This window comes from Stegodyphus dumicola, chromosome 10, assembly GCF_044657685.1.
Source record: "Stegodyphus dumicola isolate Sdum_Otavi_A_Nest chromosome 10, ASM4465768v1".
NCBI lineage: Eukaryota > Metazoa > Arthropoda > Arachnida > Araneae > Eresidae > Stegodyphus > Stegodyphus dumicola.
In genome coordinates this window covers 124,599,944-124,624,318 of record NC_140777.1, presented here as the reverse complement: position 1 = coordinate 124,624,318, position 24,375 = coordinate 124,599,944, and positions in this window count along the sequence as shown.

Here is a 24,375-nt window from a genome sequence, read left to right as displayed (position 1 = left end):
ATGCTTTAAAAGCGAGAAATGGCAACGTTATATAGAAAAAAAAAATACTTTTATCTCCAGCTCGCGAGACTGTGTATATCGGAAATTCTAAAGATATGCTTAATTTAACATTATTTTGCGATATTCCTCTTGAACTGAATTTTATGGTTTAAGTGGAAAGAACATCATATTTAATAAATAAAGGTAACACTCAAAACGTTAAAAAAACGCCCCTTTGGACGTAATTTAAAATCTGAAACATTTCAGATTTTTTTTTTTTTTTCTTTATTTTTAGTCCAAAGGGGCTTTGTCCCTGGAGGACTATTGTTTTCGTTTTGCGATTTTGCGTCGGACTCATAAACGTCGGTTCACTTTTCAAACTTCTGCCACAAAATGTTAGAGTCCTGCATTATATTTGAAGAAATTAAATAAAGAAAAATCTGCATAAATGATTGTCTATTTCTCGCATTGTGATAAAAAATTGGTACATAGAGCCATCGAATTTTGAATGACGAAATCCTACTGCGAATATGGGCATCTGAAATCCCAAATTTGGAATTTGTTTTATTATAGATTTTATATTTTGTAAAACTTTAACGAATTTTTGATTTACAAACTCAATGCTTTAAAAGCGAGAAATGGCAACGTTATATATAAAAAAAAAAAATACTTTTATCTCCAGCTCGCGAGACTGTGTATATCGGAAATTCTAAAGATATGCTTAATTTAACATTATTTTGCGATATTGCTCTTGAACTGAATTTTAAGTGCAAAGAACATGATATTTAATAAATAAAGGTAACACTCAAAACGTTAAAAAAACGCCCCTTTGGACGTAATTTAAAATCTGAAACATTTCAGATTTTTTTCTTTTTTCTTTATTTTTAGTCCAAAGGGGCTTTCTCCCTGGAGGACTATTGTTTTCGTTTTGCGATTTTGCGTCGGACTCATAAACGTCGGTTCACTTTTCAAACTTTTGCCACAAAATGTTAGAGTCCTGCATTATATTTGAAGAAATTAAATAATGAAAAATCTGCATAAATGATTGTCTATTTCTCGCATTGTGATAAAACAATGGTACATAGAGCCATCGAATTTTGAATGACGAAATCCTACTGCGAATATGGGCATCTGAAATCCCAAATTTGGAATTTGTTTTATTATAGATTTTATATTTTGTAAAACTTTAACGAATTTTTGATTTACAAACTCAATGCTTTAAAAGCGAGAAATGGCAACGTTATATAGAAAAAAAAATGCTTTTATCTCCAGCTCGCGAGACTGTGTATATCGGAAATTTTACGATATGCTTAATTTACCATTATTTTGCGATATTGCTTTTGAACTGAATTTTAAGTGCAAAGAACATGATATTTAATAAATAAAGGTAACACTCAAAACGTTAAAAAAACGCCCCTTTGGACGTAATTTAAAATCTGAAACATTTCAGATTTTTTTTTTTTTTTTTCTTTATTTTTAGTCCAAAGGGGCTTTGTCCGTGAAGGACTATTGTTTTCGTTTTGCGATTTTGCGTCGGACTCATAAACGTCGGTTCACTTTTCAAACTTTTGCCACAAAATGTTAGAGTCCTGCATTATATTTGAAGAAATTAAATAAAGAAAAATCTGCATAAATGATTGTCTATTTCTCGCATTGTGATAAAAAATTGGTACATAGAGCCATCGAATTTTGAATGACGAAATCCTACTGCGAATATGGGCATCTGAAATCCCAAATTTGGAATTTGTTTTATTATAGATTTTATATTTTGTAAAACTTTAACGAATTTTTGATTTACAAACTCAATGCTTTAAAAGCGAGAAATGGCAACGTTATATAGAAAAAAAAAATACTTTTATCTCCAGCTCGCGAGACTGTGTATATCGGAAATTCTAAAGATATGCTTAATTTAACATTATTTTGCGATATTGCTCTTGAACTGAATTTTAAGTGCAAAGAACATGATATTTAATAAATAAAGGTAACACTCAAAACGTTAAAAAAACGCCCCTTTGAACCCTTTGAACGTAATTTAAAATCTGAAACATTTCAGATTTTTTTCTTTTTTCTTTATTTTTAGTCCAAAGGGGCTTTCTCCCTGGAGGACTATTGTTTTCGTTTTGCGATTTTGCGTCGGACTCATAAACGTCGGTTCACTTTTCAAACTTTTGCCACAAAATGTTAGAGTCCTGCATTATATTTGAAGAAATTAAATAATGAAAAATCTGCATAAATGATTGTCTATTTCTCGCATTGTGATAAAACAATGGTACATAGAGCCATCGAATTTTGAATGACGAAATCCTACTGCGAATATGGGCATCTGAAATCCCAAATTTGGAATTTGTTTTATTATAGATTTTATATTTTGTAAAACTTTAACGAATTTTTGATTTACAAACTCAATGCTTTAAAAGCGAGAAATGGCAACGTTATATAGAAAAAAAAATGCTTTTATCTCCAGCTCGCGAGACTGTGTATATCGGAAATTTTACGATATGCTTAATTTACCATTATTTTGCGATATTGCTTTTGAACTGAATTTTAAGTGCAAAGAACATGATATTTAATAAATAAAGGTAACACTCAAAACGTTAAAAAAACGCCCCTTTGGACGTAATTTAAAATCTGAAACATTTCAGATTTTTTTTTTTTTTTTCTTTATTTTTAGTCCAAAGGGGCTTTGTCCGTGAAGGACTATTGTTTTCGTTTTGCGATTTTGCGTCGGACTCATAAACGTCGGTTCACTTTTCAAACTTTTGCCACAAAATGTTAGAGTCCTGCATTATATTTGAAGAAATTAAATAAAGAATAATCTGCATAAATGATTGTCTATTTCTCGCATTGTGATAAAAAATTGGTACATAGAGCCATCGAATTTTGAATGACGAAATCCTACTGCGAATATGGGCATCTGAAATCCCAAATTTGGAATTTGTTTTATTATAGATTTTATATTTTGTAAAACTTTAACGAATTTTTGATTTACAAACTCAATGCTTTAAAAGCGAGAAATGGCAACGTTATATAGAAAAAAAAAAAATACTTTTATCTCCAGCTCGCGAGACTGTGTATATCGGAAATTCTAAAGATATGCTTAATTTAACATTATTTTGCGATATTGCTCTTGAACTGAATTTTAAGTGCAAAGAACATGATATTTAATAAATAAAGGTAACACTCAAAACGTTAAAAAAACGCCCCTTTGAACCCTTTGAACGTAATTTAAAATCTGAAACATTTCAGATTTTTTTCTTTTTTCTTTATTTTTAGTCCAAAGGGGCTTTCTCCCTGGAGGACTATTGTTTTCGTTTTGCGATTTTGCGTCGGACTCATAAACGTCGGTTCACTTTTCAAACTTTTGCCACAAAATGTTAGAGTCCTGCATTATATTTGAAGAAATTAAATAATGAAAAATCTGCATAAATGATTGTCTATTTCTCGCATTGTGATAAAACAATGGTACATAGAGCCATCGAATTTTGAATGGCGAAATCCTACTGCGAATATGGGCATCTGAAATCCCAAATTTGGAATTTGTTTTATTATAGATTTTATATTTTGTAAAACTTTAACGAATTTTTGATTTACAAACTCAATGCTTTAAAAGCGAGAAATGGCAACGTTATATAGAAAAAAAAATGCTTTTATCTCCAGCTCGCGAGACTGTGTATATCGGAAATTCTAAAGATATGCTTAATTTAACATTATTTTGCGATATTGCTCTTGAACTGAATTTTATGGTTTAAGTGCAAAGAACATGATATTTAATAAATAAAGGTAACACTGAAAACGTTAAAAAAACGCCCCTTTGAACGTAATTTAAAATCTGAAACATTTCAGATTTTTTTCTTTTTTCTTTATTTTTAGTCCAAAGGGGCTTTGTCCCTGGAGGACTATTGTTTTCGTTTTGCGATTTTGCGTCGGACTCATAAACGTCGGTTCACTTTTCAAACTTTTGCCACAAAATGTTAGAGTCCTGCATTATATTTGAAGAAATTAAATAATGAAAAATCTGCATAAATGATTGTCTATTTCTCGCATTGTGATAAAACAATGGTACATAGAGCCATCGAATTTTGAATGACGAAATCCTACTGCGAATATGGGCATCTGAAATCCCAAATTTGGAATTTGTTTTATTATTGATTTTATATTTTGTAAAACTTTAACGAATTTTTGATTTACAAACTCAATGCTTTAAAAGCGAGAAATGGCAACGTTATATAGAAAAAAAAATGCTTTTATCTCCAGCTCGCGAGACTGTGTATATCGGAAATTTTACGATATGCTTAATTTACCATTATTTTGCGATATTGCTTTTGAACTGAATTTTAAGTGCAAAGAACATGATATTTAATAAATAAAGGTAACACTCAAAACGTTAAAAAAACGCCCCTTTGGACGTAATTTAAAATCTGAAACATTTCAGATTTTTTTTTTTTTTTCTTTATTTTTAGTCCAAAGGGGCTTTGTCCGTGAAGGACTATTGTTTTCGTTTTGCGATTTTGCGTCGGACTCATAAACGTCGGTTCACTTTTCAAACTTTTGCCACAAAATGTTAGAGTCCTGCATTATATTTGAAGAAATTAAATAAAGAAAAATCTGCATAAATGATTGTCTATTTCTCGCATTGTGATAAAAAATTGGTACATAGAGCCATCGAATTTTGAATGACGAAATCCTACTGCGAATATGGGCATCTGAAATCCCAAATTTGGAATTTGTTTTATTATAGATTTTATATTTTGTAAAACTTTAACGAATTTTTGATTTACAAACTCAATGCTTTAAAAGCGAGAAATGGCAACGTTATATAGAAAAAAAAAAAAATACTTTTATCTCCAGCTCGCGAGACTGTGTATATCGGAAATTCTAAAGATATGCTTAATTTAACATTATTTTGCGATATTGCTCTTGAACTGAATTTTAAGTGCAAAGAACATGATATTTAATAAATAAAGGTAACACTCAAAACGTTAAAAAAACGCCCCTTTGAACCCTTTGAACGTAATTTAAAATCTGAAACATTTCAGATTTTTTTCTTTTTTCTTTATTTTTAGTCCAAAGGGGCTTTCTCCCTGGAGGACTATTGTTTTCGTTTTGCGATTTTGCGTCGGACTCATAAACGTCGGTTCACTTTTCAACTTTTGCCACAAAATGTTAGAGTCCTGCATTATATTTGAAGAAATTAAATAATGAAAAATCTGCATAAATGATTGTCTATTTCTCGCATTGTGATAAAACAATGGTACATAGAGCCATCGAATTTTGAATGACGAAATCCTACTGCGAAATGGGCATCTGAAATCCCAAATTTGGAATTTGTTTTATTATAGATTTTATATTTTGTAAAACTTTAACGAATTTTTGATTTACAAACTCAATGCTTTAAAAGCGAGAAATGGCAACGTTATATAGAAAAAAAAATGCTTTTATCTCCAGCTCGCGAGACTGTGTATATCGGAAATTTTACGATATGCTTAATTTACCATTATTTTGCGATATTGCTTTTGAACTGAATTTTAAGTGCAAAGAACATGATATTTAATAAATAAAGGTAACACTCAAAACGTTAAAAAAACGCCCCTTTGGACGTAATTTAAAATCTGAAACATTTCAGATTTTTTTTTTTTTTTTCTTTATTTTTAGTCCAAAGGGGCTTTGTCCGTGAAGGACTATTGTTTTCGTTTTGCGATTTTGCGTCGGACTCATAAACGTCGGTTCACTTTTCAAACTTTTGCACAAAATGTTAGAGTCCTGCATTATATTTGAAGAAATTAAATAAAGAAAAATCTGCATAAATGATTGTCTATTTCTCGCATTGTGATAAAAAATTGGTACATAGAGCCATCGAATTTTGAATGACGAAATCCTACTGCGAATATGGGCATCTGAAATCCCAAATTTGGAATTTGTTTTATTATAGATTTTATATTTTGTAAACTTTAACGAATTTTTGATTTACAAACTCAATGCTTTAAAAGCGAGAAATGGCAACGTTATATAGAAAAAAAAAAAATACTTTTATCTCCAGCTCGCGAGACTGTGTATATCGGAAATTCTAAAGATATGCTTAATTTAACATTATTTTGCGATATTGCTCTTGAACTGAATTTTAAGTGCAAAGAACATGATATTTAATAAATAAAGGTAACACTCAAAACGTTAAAAAAACGCCCCTTTGAACCCTTTGAACGTAATTTAAAATCTGAAACATTTCAGATTTTTTTCTTTTTTCTTTATTTTTAGTCCAAAGGGGCTTTCTCCCTGGAGGACTATTGTTTTCGTTTTGCGATTTTGCGTCGGACTCATAAACGTCGGTTCACTTTCAAACTTTTGCCACAAAATGTTAGAGTCCTGCATTATATTTGAAGAAATTAAATAATGAAAAATCTGCATAATGATTGTCTATTTCTCGCATTGTGATAAAACAATGGTACATAGAGCCATCGAATTTTGAATGACGAAATCCTACTGCGAATATGGGCATCTGAAATCCCAAATTTGGAATTTGTTTTATTATAGATTTTATATTTTGTAAAACTTTAACGAATTTTTGATTTACAAACTCAATGCTTTAAAAGCGAGAAATGGCAACGTTATATAGAAAAAAAATTGCTTTTATCTCCAGCTCGCGAGACTGTGTATATCGGAAATTCTAAAGATATGCTTAATTTAACATTATTTTGCGATATTGCTCTTGAACTGAATTTTATGGTTTAAGTGCAAAGAACATGATATTTAATAAATAAAGGTAACACTGAAAACGTTAAAAAAACGCCCCTTTGAACGTAATTTAAAATCTGAAACATTTCAGATTTTTTTCTTTTTTCTTTATTTTTAGTCCAAAGGGGCTTTGTCCCTGGAGGACTATTGTTTTCGTTTTGCGATTTTGCGTCGGACTCATAAACGTCGGTTCACTTTTCAAACTTTTGCCACAAAATGTTAGAGTCCTGCATTATATTTGAAGAAATTAAATAATGAAAAATCTGCATAAATGATTGTCTATTTCTCGCATTGTGATGAAACAATGGTACATAGAGCCATCGAATTTTGAATGACGAAATCCTACTGCGAATATGGGCATCTGAAATCCCAAATTTGGAATTTGTTTTATTATAGATTTTATATTTTGTAAAACTTTAACGAATTTTTGATTTACAAACTCAATGCTTTAAAAGCGAGAAATGGCAACGTTATATAGAAAAAAAAAATACTTTTATCTCCAGCTCGCGAGACTGTGTATATCGGAAATTTTAAGATATGCTTAATTTACCATTATTTTGCGATATTGCTTTTGAACTGAATTTTAAGTGCAAAGAACATGATATTTAATAAATAAAGGTAACACTCAAAACGTTAAAAAAACGCCCCTTTGGACGTAATTTAAAATCTGAAATATTTCAGATTTTTTTTTTTTTTTTTCTTTATTTTTAGTCCAAAGGGGCTTTGTCCCTGGAGGACTATTGTTTTCGTTTTGCGATTTTGCGTCGGACTCATAAACGTCGGTTCAATTTTCAAAATTCTGCCACAAAATGTTAGAGTCCTGCATTATATTTGAAGAAATTAAATAATGAAAAATCTGCATAAATGATTGTCTATTTCTCGCATTGTGATAAAACAATGGTACATAGAGCCATCGAATTTTGAATGACGAAATCCTACTGCGAATATGGGCATCTGAAATCCCAAATTTGGAATTTGTTTTATTATTGATTTTATATTTTGTAAAACTTTAACGAATTTTTGATTTACAAACTCAATGCTTTAAAAGCGAGAAATGGCAACGTTATATAGAAAAAAAAATGCTTTTATCTCCAGCTCGCGAGACTGTGTATATCGGAAATTTTACGATATGCTTAATTTACCATTATTTTGCGATATTGCTTTTGAACTGAATTTTAAGTGCAAAGAACATGATATTTAATAAATAAAGGTAACACTCAAAACGTTAAAAAAACGCCCCTTTGGACGTAATTTAAAATCTGAAACATTTCAGATTTTTTTTTTTTTTTTCTTTATTTTTAGTCCAAAGGGGCTTTGTCCGTGAAGGACTATTGTTTTCGTTTTGCGATTTTGCGTCGGACTCATAAACGTCGGTTCACTTTTCAAACTTTTGCCACAAAATGTTAGAGTCCTGCATTATATTTGAAGAAATTAAATAAAGAAAAATCTGCATAAATGATTGTCTATTTCTCGCATTGTGATAAAAAATTGGTACATAGAGCCATCGAATTTTGAATGACGAAATCCTACTGCGAATATGGGCATCTGAAATCCCAAATTTGGAATTTGTTTTATTATAGATTTTATATTTTGTAAAACTTTAACGAATTTTTGATTTACAAACTCAATGCTTTAAAAGCGAGAAATGGCAACGTTATATAGAAAAAAAAAAAAATACTTTTATCTCCAGCTCGCGAGACTGTGTATATCGGAAATTCTAAAGATATGCTTAATTTAACATTATTTTGCGATATTGCTCTTGAACTGAATTTTAAGTGCAAAGAACATGATATTTAATAAATAAAGGTAACACTCAAAACGTTAAAAAAACGCCCCTTTGAACCCTTTGAACGTAATTTAAAATCTGAAACATTTCAGATTTTTTTCTTTTTTCTTTATTTTTAGTCCAAAGGGGCTTTCTCCCTGGAGGACTATTGTTTTCGTTTTGCGATTTTGCGTCGGACTCATAAACGTCGGTTCACTTTTCAAACTTTTGCCACAAAATGTTAGAAACCTGCATTATATTTGAAGAAATTAAATAATGAAAAATCTGCATAAATGATTGTCTATTTCTCGCATTGTGATAAAACAATGGTACATAGAGCCATCGAATTTTGAATGACGAAATCCTACTGCGAATATGGGCATCTGAAATCCCAAATTTGGAATTTGTTTTATTATAGATTTTATATTTTGTAAAACTTTAACGAATTTTTGATTTACAAACTCAATGCTTTAAAAGCGAGAAATGGCAACGTTATATAGAAAAAAAAATGCTTTTATCTCCAGCTCGCGAGACTGTGTATATCGGAAATTCTAAAGATATGCTTAATTTAACATTATTTTGCGATATTGCTCTTGAACTGAATTTTATGGTTTAAGTGCAAAGAACATGATATTTAATAAATAAAGGTAACACTGAAAACGTTAAAAAAACGCCCCTTTGAACGTAATTTAAAATCTGAAACATTTCAGATTTTTTTTCTTTTTTCTTTATTTTTAGTCCAAAGGGGCTTTGTCCCTGGAGGACTATTGTTTTCGTTTTGCGATTTTGCGTCGGACTCATAAACGTCGGTTCACTTTTCAAACTTTTGCCACAAAATGTTAGAGTCCTGCATTATATTTGAAGAAATTAAATAATGAAAAATCTGCATAAATGATTGTCTATTTCTCGCATTGTGATGAAACAATGGTACATAGAGCCATCGAATTTTGAATGACGAAATCCTACTGCGAATATGGGCATCTGAAATCCCAAATTTGGAATTTGTTTTATTATAGATTTTATATTTTGTAAAACTTTAACGAATTTTTGATTTACAAACTCAATGCTTTAAAAGCGAGAAATGGCAACGTTATATAGAAAAAAAAAATACTTTTATCTCCAGCTCGCGAGACTGTGTATATCGGAAATTTTAAGATATGCTTAATTTACCATTATTTTGCGATATTGCTTTTGAACTGAATTTTAAGTGCAAAGAACATGATATTTAATAAATAAAGGTAACACTCAAAACGTTAAAAAAACGCCCCTTTGGACGTAATTTAAAATCTGAAATATTTCAGATTTTTTTTTTTTTTTTTTTCTTTATTTTTAGTCCAAAGGGGCTTTGTCCCTGGAGGACTATTGTTTTCGTTTTGCGATTTTGCGTCGGACTCATAAACGTCGGTTCAATTTTCAAAATTCTGCCACAAAATGTTAGAGTCCTGCATTATATTTGAAGAAATTAAATAATGAAAAATCTGCATAAATGATTGTCTATTTCTCGCATTGTGATAAAACAATGGTACATAGAGCCATCGAATTTTGAATGACGAAATCCTACTGCGAATATGGGCATCTGAAATCCCAAATTTGGAATTTGTTTTATTATAGATTTTATATTTTGTAAAACTTTAACGAATTTTTGATTTACAAACTCAATGCTTTAAAAGCGAGAAATGGCAACGTTATATAGAAAAAAAAATACTTTTATCTCCAGCTCGCGAGACTGTGTATATCGGAAATTCTAAAGATATGCTTAATTTACCATTATTTTGCGATATTGCTTTTGAACTGAATTTTAAGTGCAAAGAACATGATATTTAATAAATAAAGGTAACACTCAAAACGTTAAAAAAACGCCCCTTTGGACGTAATTTAAAATCTGAAACATTTCAGATTTTTTTTTTTCTTTATTTTTAGTCCAAAGGGGCTTTGTCCCTGGAGGACTATTGTTTTCGTTTTGCGATTTTGCGTCGGACTCATAAACGTCGGTTCAATTTTCAAAATTTTGCCACAAAATGTTAGAGTCCTGCATTATATTTGAAGAAATTAAATAATGAAAAATCTGCATAAATGATTGTCTATTTCTCGCATTGTGATAAAACAATGGTACATAGAGCCATCGAATTTTGAATGACGAAATCCTACTGCGAATATGGGCATCTGAAATCCCAAATTTGGAATTTGTTTTATTATAGATTTTATATTTTGTAAAACTTTAACGAATTTTTGATTTACAAACTCAAAGCTTTAAAAGCGAGAAATGGCAACGTTATATAGAAAAAAAAATACTTTTATCTCCAGATCGCGAGACTGTGTACATCGGAAATTCTAAAGATATGCTTAATTTAACATTATTTTGCGATATTGCTCTTGAACTGAATTTTATGGTTTAAGTGCAAAGAACATGATAATTAATAAATAAAGGTAACACTCAAAACGTTAAAAAAACGCCCCTTTGAACGTAATTTAAAATCTGAAACATTTCAGATTTTTTTCTTTTTTCTTTATTTTTAGTCCAAAGGGGCTTTCTCCCTGGAGGACTATTGTTTTCGTTTTGCGATTTTGCGTCGGACTCATAAACGTCGGTTCACTTTTCAAACTTTTGCCACAAAATGTTAGAGTCCTGCATTATATTTGAAGAAATTAAATAATGAAAAATCTGCATAAATGATTGTCTATTTCTCGCATTGTGATAAAACAATGGTACATAGAGCCATCGAATTTTGAATGACGAAATCCTACTGCGAATATGGGCATCTGAAATCCCAAATTTGGAATTTGTTTTATTATAGATTTTATATTTTGTAAAACTTTAACGAATTTTTGATTTACAAACTCAATGCTTTAAAAGCGAGAAATGGCAACGTTATATAGAAAAAAAAATGCTTTTATCTCCAGCTCGCGAGACTGTGTATATCGGAAATTCTAAAGATATGCTTAATTTAACATTATTTTGCGATATTGCTCTTGAACTGAATTTTATGGTTTAAGTGCAAAGAACATGATATTTAATAAATAAAGGTAACACTCAAAACGTTAAAAAAACGCCCCTTTGAACGTAATTTAAAATCTGAAACATTTCAGATTTTTTTCTTTTTTCTTTATTTTTAGTCCAAAGGGGCTTTGTCCCTGGAGGACTATTGTTTTCGTTTTGCGATTTTGCGTCGGACTCATAAACGTCGGTTCACTTTTCAAACTTTTGCCACAAAATGTTAGAGTCCTGCATTATATTTGAAGAAATTAAATAATGAAAAATCTGCATAAATGATTGTCTATTTCTCGCATTGTGATGAAACAATGGTACATAGAGCCATCGAATTTTGAATGACGAAATCCTACTGCGAATATGGGCATCTGAAATCCCAAATTTGGAATTTGTTTTATTATAGATTTTATATTTTGTAAAACTTTAACGAATTTTTGATTTACAAACTCAATGCTTTAAAAGCGAGAAATGGCAACGTTATATAGAAAAAAAAAATACTTTTATCTCCAGCTCGCGAGACTGTGTATATCGGAAATTTTAAGATATGCTTAATTTACCATTATTTTGCGATATTGCTTTTGAACTGAATTTTAAGTGCAAAGAACATGATATTTAATAAATAAAGGTAACACTCAAAACGTTAAAAAAACGCCCCTTTGGACGTAATTTAAAATCTGAAATATTTCAGATTTTTTTTTTTTTTTTTTCTTTATTTTTAGTCCAAAGGGGCTTTGTCCCTGGAGGACTATTGTTTTCGTTTTGCGATTTTGCGTCGGACTCATAAACGTCGGTTCAATTTTCAAAATTCTGCCACAAAATGTTAGAGTCCTGCATTATATTTGAAGAAATTAAATAATGAAAAATCTGCATAAATGATTGTCTATTTCTCGCATTGTGATAAAACAATGGTACATAGAGCCATCGAATTTTGAATGACGAAATCCTACTGCGAATATGGGCATCTGAAATCCCAAATTTGGAATTTGTTTTATTATAGATTTTATATTTTGTAAAACTTTAACGAATTTTTGATTTACAAACTCAATGCTTTAAAAGCGAGAAATGGCAACGTTATATAGAAAAAAAAATACTTTTATCTCCAGCTCGCGAGACTGTGTATATCGGAAATTCTAAAGATATGCTTAATTTACCATTATTTTGCGATATTGCTTTTGAACTGAATTTTAAGTGCAAAGAACATGATATTTAATAAATAAAGGTAACACTCAAAACGTTAAAAAAACGCCCCTTTGGACGTAATTTAAAATCTGAAACATTTCAGATTTTTTTTTTCTTTATTTTTAGTCCAAAGGGGCTTTGTCCCTGGAGGACTATTGTTTTCGTTTTGCGATTTTGCGTCGGACTCATAAACGTCGGTTCAATTTTCAAAATTTTGCCACAAAATGTTAGAGTCCTGCATTATATTTGAAGAAATTAAATAATGAAAAATCTGCATAAATGATTGTCTATTTCTCGCATTGTGATAAAACAATGGTACATAGAGCCATCGAATTTTGAATGACGAAATCCTACTGCGAATATGGGCATCTGAAATCCCAAATTTGGAATTTGTTTTATTATAGATTTTATATTTTGTAAAACTTTAACGAATTTTTGATTTACAAACTCAAAGCTTTAAAAGCGAGAAATGGCAACGTTATATAGAAAAAAAAATACTTTTATCTCCAGATCGCGAGACTGTGTACATCGGAAATTCTAAAGATATGCTTAATTTAACATTATTTTGCGATATTGCTCTTGAACTGAATTTTATGGTTTAAGTGCAAAGAACATGATAATTAATAAATAAAGGTAACACTCAAAACGTTAAAAAAACGCCCCTTTGAACGTAATTTAAAATCTGAAACATTTCAGATTTTTTTCTTTTTTCTTTATTTTTAGTCCAAAGGGGCTTTCTCCCTGGAGGACTATTGTTTTCGTTTTGCGATTTTGCGTCGGACTCATAAACGTCGGTTCACTTTTCAAACTTTTGCCACAAAATGTTAGAGTCCTGCATTATATTTGAAGAAATTAAATAATGAAAAATCTGCATAAGTGATTGTCTATTTCTCGCATTGTGATAAAACAATGGTACATAGAGCCATCGAATTTTGAATGACGAAATCCTACTGCGAATATGGGCATCTGAAATCCCAAATTTGGAATTTGTTTTATTATAGATTTTATATTTTGTAAAACTTTAACGAATTTTTGATTTACAAACTCAATGCTTTAAAAGCGAGAAATGGCAACGTTATATAGAAAAAAAAATGCTTTTATCTCCAGCTCGCGAGACTGTGTATATCGGAAATTCTAAAGATATGCTTAATTTAACATTATTTTGCGATATTGCTCTTGAACTGAATTTTATGGTTTAAGTGCAAAGAACATGATATTTAATAAATAAAGGTAACACTGAAAACGTTAAAAAAACGCCCCTTTGAACGTAATTTAAAATCTGAAACATTTCAGATTTTTTTCTTTTTTCTTTATTTTTAGTCCAAAGGGGCTTTGTCCCTGGAGGACTATTGTTTTCGTTTTGCGATTTTGCGTCGGACTCATAAACGTCGGTTCACTTTTCAAACTTTTGCCACAAAATGTTAGAGTCCTGCATTATATTTGAAGAAATTAAATAATGAAAAATCTGCATAAATGATTGTCTATTTCTCGCATTGTGATGAAACAATGGTACATAGAGCCATCGAATTTTGAATGACGAAATCCTACTGCGAATATGGGCATCTGAAATCCCAAATTTGGAATTTGTTTTATTATAGATTTTATATTTTGTAAAACTTTAACGAATTTTTGATTTACAAACTCAATGCTTTAAAAGCGAGAAATGGCAACGTTATATAGAAAAAAAAAATACTTTTATCTCCAGCTCGCGAGACTGTGTATATCGGAAATTTTAAGATATGCTTAATTTACCATTATTTTGCGATATTGCTTTTGAACTGAATTTTAAGTGCAAAGAACATGATATTTAATAAATAAAGGTAACACTCAAAACGTTAAAAAAACGCCCCTTTGGACGTAATTTAAAATCTGAAATATTTCAGATTTTTTTTTTTTTTTTTCTTTATTTTTAGTCCAAAGGGGCTTTGTCCCTGGAGGACTATTGTTTTCGTTTTGCGATTTTGCGTCGGACTCATAAACGTCGGTTCAATTTTCAAAATTCTGCCACAAAATGTTAGAGTCCTGCATTATATTTGAAGAAATTAAATAATGAAAAATCTGCATAAATGATTGTCTATTTCTCGCATTGTGATAAAACAATGGTACATAGAGCCATCGAATTTTGAATGACGAAATCCTACTGCGAATATGGGCATCTGAAATCCCAAATTTGGAATTTGTTTTATTATAGATTTTATATTTTGTAAAACTTTAACGAATTTTTGATTTACAAACTCAATGCTTTAAAAGCGAGAAATGGCAACGTTATATAGAAAAAAAAATACTTTTATCTCCAGCTCGCGAGACTGTGTATATCGGAAATTCTAAAGATATGCTTAATTTACCATTATTTTGCGATATTGCTTTTGAACTGAATTTTAAGTGCAAAGAACATGATATTTAATAAATAAAGGTAACACTCAAAACGTTAAAAAAACGCCCCTTTGGACGTAATTTAAAATCTGAAACATTTCAGATTTTTTTTTTTCTTTATTTTTAGTCCAAAGGGGCTTTGTCCCTGGAGGACTATTGTTTTCGTTTTGCGATTTTGCGTCGGACTCATAAACGTCGGTTCAATTTTCAAAATTTTGCCACAAAATGTTAGAGTCCTGCATTATATTTGAAGAAATTAAATAATGAAAAATCTGCATAAATGATTGTCTATTTCTCGCATTGTGATAAAACAATGGTACATAGAGCCATCGAATTTTGAATGACGAAATCCTACTGCGAATATGGGCATCTGAAATCCCAAATTTGGAATTTGTTTTATTATAGATTTTATATTTTGTAAAACTTTAACGAATTTTTGATTTACAAACTCAAAGCTTTAAAAGCGAGAAATGGCAACGTTATATAGAAAAAAAAATACTTTTATCTCCAGATCGCGAGACTGTGTACATCGGAAATTCTAAAGATATGCTTAATTTAACATTATTTTGCGATATTGCTCTTGAACTGAATTTTATGGTTTAAGTGCAAAGAACATGATAATTAATAAATAAAGGTAACACTCAAAACGTTAAAAAAACGCCCCTTTGAACGTAATTTAAAATCTGAAACATTTCAGATTTTTTTCTTTTTTCTTTATTTTTAGTCCAAAGGGGCTTTCTCCCTGGAGGACTATTGTTTTCGTTTTGCGATTTTGCGTCGGACTCATAAACGTCGGTTCACTTTTCAAACTTTTGCCACAAAATGTTAGAGTCCTGCATTATATTTGAAGAAATTAAATAATGAAAAATCTGCATAAATGATTGTCTATTTCTCGCATTGTGATAAAACAATGGTACATAGAGCCATCGAATTTTGAATGACGAAATCCTACTGCGAATATGGGCATCTGAAATCCCAAATTTGGAATTTGTTTTATTATAGATTTTATATTTTGTAAAACTTTAACGAATTTTTGATTTACAAACTCAATGCTTTAAAAGCGAGAAATGGCAACGTTATATAGAAAAAAAAATGCTTTTATCTCCAGCTCGCGAGACTGTGTATATCGGAAATTCTAAAGATATGCTTAATTTAACATTATTTTGCGATATTGCTCTTGAACTGAATTTTATGGTTTAAGTGCAAAGAACATGATATTTAATAAATAAAGGTAACACTCAAAACGTTAAAAAAACGCCCCTTTGAACGTAATTTAAAATCTGAAGCATTTCAGATTTTTTTCTTTTTTCTTTATTTTTAGTCCAAAGGGGCTTTGTCCCTGGAGGACTATTGTTTTCGTTTTGCGATTTTGCGTCGGACTCATAAACGTCGGTTCACTTTTCAAACTTTTGCCACAAAATGTTAGAGTCCTGCATTATATTTGAAGAAATTAAATAATGAAAAATCTGCATAAATGATTGTCTATTTCTCGCATTGTGATAAAACAATGGTACATAGAGCCATCGAATTTTGAATGACGAAATCCTACTGCGAATATGGGCATCTGAAATCCCAAATTTGGAATTTGTTTTATTATAGATTTTATATTTTGTAAAACTTTAACGAATTTTTGATTTACAAACTCAATGCTTTAAAAGCGAGAAATGGCAACGTTATATAGAAAAAAAAATGCTTTTATCTCCAGCTCGCGAGACTGTGTATATCGGAAATTTTAAGATATGCTTAATTTACCATTATTTTGCGATATTGCTTTTGAACTGAATTTTAAGTGCAAAGAACATGATATTTAATAAATAAAGGTAACACTCAAAACGTTAAAAAAACGCCCCTTTGGACGTAATTTAAAATCTGAAACATTTCAGATTTTTTTTTTTTTTTCTTTATTTTTAGTCCAAAGGGGCTTTGTCCGTGAAGGACTATTGTTTTCGTTTTGCGATTTTGCGTCGGACTCATAAACGTCGGTTCACTTTTCAAACTTTTGCCACAAAATGTTAGAGTCCTGCATTATATTTGAAGAAATTAAATAAAGAAAAATCTGCATAAATGATTGTCTATTTCTCGCATTGTGATAAAAAATTGGTACATAGAGCCATCGAATTTTGAATGACGAAATCCTACTGCGAATATGGGCATCTGAAATCCCAAATTTGGAATTTGTTTTATTATAGATTTTATATTTTGTAAAACTTTAACGAATTTTTGATTTACAAACTCAATGCTTTAAAAGCGAGAAATGGCAACGTTATATAGAAAAAAAAAAAAAATACTTTTATCTCCAGCTCGCGAGACTGTGTATATCGGAAATTCTAAAGATATGCTTAATTTAACATTATTTTGCGATATTGCTCTTGAACTGAATTTTAAGTGCAAAGAACATGATATTTAATAAATAAAGGTAACACTCAAAACGTTAAAAAAACGCCCCTTTGAACGTAATTTAAAATCTGAAACATTTCAGATTTTTTTCTTTTTTCTTTATTTTTAGTCCAAAGGGGCTTTCTCCCTGGAGGACTATTGTTTTCGTTTTGCGATTTTGCGTCGGACTCATAAACGTCGGTTCACTTTTCAAACTTTTGCCACAAAATGTTAGAGTCCTGCATTATATTTGAAGAAATTAAATAATGAAAAATCTGCATAAATGATTGTCTATTTCTCGCATTGTGATAAAACAATGGTACATAGAGCCATCGAATTTTGAATGACGAAATCCTACTGCGAATATGGGCATCTGAAATCCCAAATTTGGAATTTGTTTTATTATAGATTTTATATTTTGTAAAACTTTAACGAATTTTTGATTTACAAACTCAATGCTTTAAAAGCGAGAAATGGCAACGTTATATAGAAAAAAAAATGCTTTTATCTCCAGCTCGCGAGACTGTGTATATCGGAAATTTTAAGATATGCTTAATTTACCATTATTTTGCGATATTGCTTTTGAACTGAATTTTAAGTGCAAAGAACATGATATTTAATAAATAAAGGTAACACTCAAAACGTTAAAAAAACGCCCCTTTGGACGTAATTTAAAATCTGAAATATTTCAGATTTTTTTTTTTTTTTTTTTTTCTTTATTTTTAGACCAAAGGGGCTTTGTCCCTGGAGGACTATTGTTTTCGTTTTGCGATTTTGCGTCGGACTCATAAACGTCGGTTCAATTTTCAAAATTCTGCCACAAAATGTTAGAGTCCTGCATTATATTTGAAGAAATTAAATAATGAAAAATCTGCATAAATGATTGTCTATTTCTCGCATTGTGATAAAACAATGGTACATAGAGCCATCGAATTTTGAATGACGAAATCCTACTGCGAATATGGGCATCTGAAATCCCAAATTTGGAATTTGTTTTATTATAGATTTTATATTTTGTAAAACTTTAACGAATTTTTGATTTACAAACTCAATGCTTTAAAAGCGAGAAATGGCAACGTTATATAGAAAAAAAAATACTTTTATCTCCAGCTCGCGAGACTGTGTATATCGGAAATTCTAAAGATATGCTTAATTTACCATTATTTTGCGATATTGCTTTTGAACTGAATTTTAAGTGCAAAGAACATGATATTTAATAAATAAAGGTAACACTCAAAACGTTAAAAAAACGCCCCTTTGGACGTAATTTAAAATCTGAAACATTTCAGATTTTTTTTTTCTTTATTTTTAGTCCAAAGGGGCTTTGTCCCTGGAGGACTATTGTTTTCGTTTTGCGATTTTGCGTCGGACTCATAAACGTCGGTTCAATTTTCAAAATTTTGCCACAAAATGTTAGAGTCCTGCATTATATTTGAAGAAATTAAATAATGAAAAATCTGCATAAATGATTGTCTATTTCTCGCATTGTGATAAAACAATGGTACATAGAGCCATCGAATTTTGAATGACGAAATCCTACTGCGAATATGGGCATCTGAAATCCCAAATTTGGAATTTGTTTTATTATAGATTTTATATTTTGTAAAACTTTAACGAATTTTTGATTTACAAACTCAAAGCTTTAAAAGCGAGAAATGGCAACGTTATATAGAAAAAAAAATACTTTTATCTCCAGATCGCGAGACTGTGTACATCGGAAATTCTAAAGATATGCTTAATTTAACATTATTTTGCGATATTGCTCTTGAACTGAATTTTATGGTTTAAGTGCAAAGAACATGATAATTAATAAATAAAGGTAACACTCAAAACGTTAAAAAAACGCCCCTTTGAACGTAATTTAAAATCTGAAACATTTCAGATTTTTTTCTTTTTTCTTTATTTTTAGTCCAAAGGGGCTTTCTCCCTGGAGGACTGTTGTTTTCGTTTTGCGATTTTGCGTCGGACTCATAAACGTCGGTTCACTTTTCAAACTTTTGCCACAAAATGTTAGAGTCCTGCATTATATTTGAAGAAATTAAATAATGAAAAATCTGCATAAATGATTGTCTATTTCTCGCATTGTGATAAAACAATGGTACATAGAGCCATCGAATTTTGAATGACGAAATCCTACTGCGAATATGGGCATCTGAAATCCCAAATTTGGAATTTGTTTTATTATAGATTTTATATTTTGTAAAACTTTAACGAATTTTTGATTTACAAACTCAATGCTTTAAAAGCGAGAAATGGCAACGTTATATAGAAAAAAAAATGCTTTTATCTCCAGCTCGCGAGACTGTGTATATCGGAAATTCTAAAGATATGCTTAATTTAACATTATTTTGCGATATTGCTCTTGAACTGAATTTTATGGTTTAAGTGCAAAGAACATGATATTTAATAAATAAAGGTAACACTCAAAACGTTAAAAAAACGCCCCTTTGAACGTAATTTAAAATCTGAAGCATTTCAGATTTTTTTCTTTTTTCTTTATTTTTAGTCCAAAGGGGCTTTGTCCCTGGAGGACTATTGTTTTCGTTTTGCGATTTTGCGTCGGACTCATAAACGTCGGTTCACTTTTCAAACTTTTGCCACAAAATGTTAGAGTCCTGCATTATATTTGAAGAAATTAAATAATGAAAAATCTGCATAAATGATTGTCTATTTCTCGCATTGTGATAAAACAATGGTACATAGAGCCATCGAATTTTGAATGACGAAATCCTACTGCGAATATGGGCATCTGAAATCCCAAATTTGGAATTTGTTTTATTATAGATTTTATATTTTGTAAAACTTTAACGAATTTTTGATTTACAAACTCAATGCTTTAAAAGCGAGAAATGGCAACGTTATATAGAAAAAAAAATGCTTTTATCTCCAGCTCGCGAGACTGTGTATATCGGAAATTTTAAGATATGCTTAATTTACCATTATTTTGCGATATTGCTTTTGAACTGAATTTTAAGTGCAAAGAACATGATATTTAATAAATAAAGGTAACACTCAAAACGTTAAAAAAACGCCCCTTTGGACGTAATTTAAAATCTGAAACATTTCAGATTTTTTTTTTTTTTTTCTTTATTTTTAGTCCAAAGGGGCTTTGTCCGTGAAGGACTATTGTTTTCGTTTTGCGATTTTGCGTCGGACTCATAAACGTCGGTTCACTTTTAAAACTTTTGCCACAAAATGTTAGAGTCCTGCATTATATTTGAAGAAATTAAATAAAGAAAAATCTGCATAAATGATTGTCTATTTCTCGCATTGTGATAAAAAATTGGTACATAGAGCCATCGAATTTTGAATGACGAAATCCTACTGCGAATATGGGCATCTGAAATCCCAAATTTGGAATTTGTTTTATTATAGATTTTATATTTTGTAAAACTTTAACGAATTTTTGATTTACAAACTCAATGCTTTAAAAGCGAGAAATGGCAACGTTATATAGAAAAAAAAAAAAAAATACTTTTATCTCCAGCTCGCGAGACTGTGTATATCGGAAATTCTAAAGATATGCTTAATTTAACATTATTTTGCGACATTGCTCTTGAACTGAATTTTAAGTGCAAAGAACATGATATTTAATAAATAAAGGTAACACTCAAAACGTTAAAAAAACGCCCCTTTGAACGTAATTTAAAATCTGAAACATTTCAGATTTTTTTCTTTTTTCTTTATTTTTAGTCCAAAGGGGCTTTCTCCCTGGAGGACTATTGTTTTCGTTTTGCGATTTTGCGTCGGACTCATAAACGTCGGTTCACTTTTCAAACTTTTGCCACAAAATGTTAGAGTCCTGCATTATATTTGAAGAAATTAAATAATGAAAAATCTGCATAAATGATTGTCTATTTCTCGCATTGTGATAAAACAATGGTACATAGAGCCATCGAATTTTGAATGACGAAATCCTACTGCGAATATGGGCATCTGAAATCCCAAATTTGGAATTTGTTTTATTATAGATTTTATATTTTGTAAAACTTTAACGAATTTTTGATTTACAAACTCAATGCTTTAAAAGCGAGAAATGGCAACGTTATATAGAAAAAAAAATGCTTTTATCTCCAGCTCGCGAGACTGTGTATATCGGAAATTTTAAGATATGCTTAATTTACCATTATTTTGCGATATTGCTTTTGAACTGAATTTTAAGTGCAAAGAACATGATATTTAATAAATAAAGGTAACACTCAAAACGTTAAAAAAACGCCCCTTTGGACGTAATTTAAAATCTGAAATATTTCAGATTTTTTTTTTTTTTTTTTTCTTTATTTTTAGTCCAAAGGGGCTTTGTCCCTGGAGGACTATTGTTTTCGTTTTGCGATTTTGCGTCGGACTCATAAACGTCGGTTCAATTTTCAAAATTCTGCCACAAAATGTTAGAGTCCTGCATTATATTTGAAGAAATTAAATAATGAAAAATCTGCATAAATGATTGTCTATTTCTCGCATTGTGATAAAACAATGGTACATAGAGCCATCGAATTTTGAATGACGAAATCCTACTGCGAATATGGGCATCTGAAATCCCAAATTTGGAATTTGTTTTATTATAGATTTTATATTTTGTAAAACTTTAACGAATTTTTGATTTACAAACTCAATGCTTTAAAAGCGAGAAATGGCAACGTTATATAGAAAAAAAAATACTTTTATCTCCAGCTCGCGAGACTGTGTATATCGGAAATTCTAAAGATATGCTTAATTTACCATTATTTTGCGATATTGCTTTTGAACTGAATTTTAAGTGCAAAGAACATGATATTTAATAAATAAAGGTAACACTCAAAACGTTAAAAAAACGCCCCTTTGGACGTAATTTAAAATCTGAAACATTTCAGATTTTTTTTTTTCTTTATTTTTAGTCCAAAGGGGCTTTGTCCCTGGAGGACTATTGTTTTCGTTTTGCGATTTTGCGTCGGACTCATAAACGTCGGTTCAATTTTCAAAATTTTGCCACAAAATGTTAGAGTCCTGCATTATATTTGAAGAAATTAAATAATGAAAAATCTGCATAAATGATTGTCTATTTCTCGCATTGTGATAAAACAATGGTACATAGAGCCATCGAATTTTGAATGACGAAATCCTACTGCGAATATGGGCATCTGAAATCCCAAATTTGGAATTTGTTTTATTATAGATTTTATATTTTGTAAAACTTTAACGAATTTTTGATTTACAAACTCAAAGCTTTAAAAGCGAGAAATGGCAACGTTATATAGAAAAAAAAATACTTTTATCTCCAGATCGCGAGACTGTGTACATCGGAAATTCTAAAGATATGCTTAATTTAACATTATTTTGCGATATTGCTCTTGAACTGAATTTTATGGTTTAAGTGCAAAGAACATGATAATTAATAAATAAAGGTAACACTCAAAACGTTAAAAAAACGCCCCTTTGAACGTAATTTAAAATCTGAAACATTTCAGATTTTTTTCTTTTTTCTTTATTTTTAGTCCAAAGGGGCTTTCTCCCTGGAGGACTATTGTTTTCGTTTTGCGATTTTGCGTCGGACTCATAAACGTCGGTTCACTTTTCAAACTTTTGCCACAAAATGTTAGAGTCCTGCATTATATTTGAAGAAATTAAATAATGAAAAATCTGCATAAATGATTGTCTATTTCTCGCATTGTGATAAAACAATGGTACATAGAGCCATCGAATTTTGAATGACGAAATCCTACTGCGAATATGGGCATCTGAAATCCCAAATTTGGAATTTGTTTTATTATAGATTTTATATTTTGTAAAACTTTAACGAATTTTTGATTTACAAACTCAATGCTTTAAAAGCGAGAAATGGCAACGTTATATAGAAAAAAAAATGCTTTTATCTCCAGCTCGCGAGACTGTGTATATCGGAAATTCTAAAGATATGCTTAATTTAACATTATTTTGCGATATTCCTCTTGAACTGAATTTTATGGTTTAAGTGCAAAGAACATGATATTTAATAAATAAAGGTAACACTCAAAACGTTAAAAAAACGCCCCTTTGAACGTAATTTAAAATCTGAAGCATTTCAGATTTTTTTCTTTTTTCTTTATTTTTAGTCCAAAGGGGCTTTGTCCCTGGAGGACTATTGTTTTCGTTTTGCGATTTTGCGTCGGACTCATAAACGTCGGTTCACTTTTCAAACTTTTGCCACAAAATGTTAGAGTCCTGCATTATATTTGAAGAAATTAAATAATGAAAAATCTGCATAAATGATTGTCTATTTCTCGCATTGTGATGAAACAATGGTACATAGAGCCATCGAATTTTGAATGACGAAATCCTACTGCGAATATGGGCATCTGAAATCCCAAATTTGGAATTTGTTTTATTATAGATTTTATATTTTGTAAAACTTTAACGAATTTTTGATTTACAAACTCAATGCTTTAAAAGCGAGAAATGGCAACGTTATATAGAAAAAAAAAATACTTTTATCTCCAGCTCGCGAGACTGTGTATATCGGAAATTTTAAGATATGCTTAATTTACCATTATTTTGCGATATTGCTTTTGAACTGAATTTTAAGTGCAAAGAACATGATATTTAATAAATAAAGGTAACACTCAAAACGTTAAAAAAACGCCCCTTTGGACGTAATTTAAAATCTGAAACATTTCAGATTTTTTTTTTTTTTTTTTCTTTATTTTTAGTCCAAAGGGGCTTTGTCCCTGGAGGACTATTGTTTTCGTTTTGCGATTTTGCGTCGGACTCATACACGTCGGTTCAATTTTCAAAATTCTGCCACAAAATGTTAGAGTCCTGCATTATATTTGAAGAAATTAAATAATGAAAAATCTGCATAAATGATTGTCTATTTCTCGCATTGTGATAAAACAATGGTACATAGAGCCATCGAATTTTGAATGACGAAATCCTACTGCGAATATGGGCATCTGAAATCCCAAATTTGGAATTTGTTTTATTATAGATTTTATATTTTGTAAAACTTTAACGAATTTTTGATTTACAAACT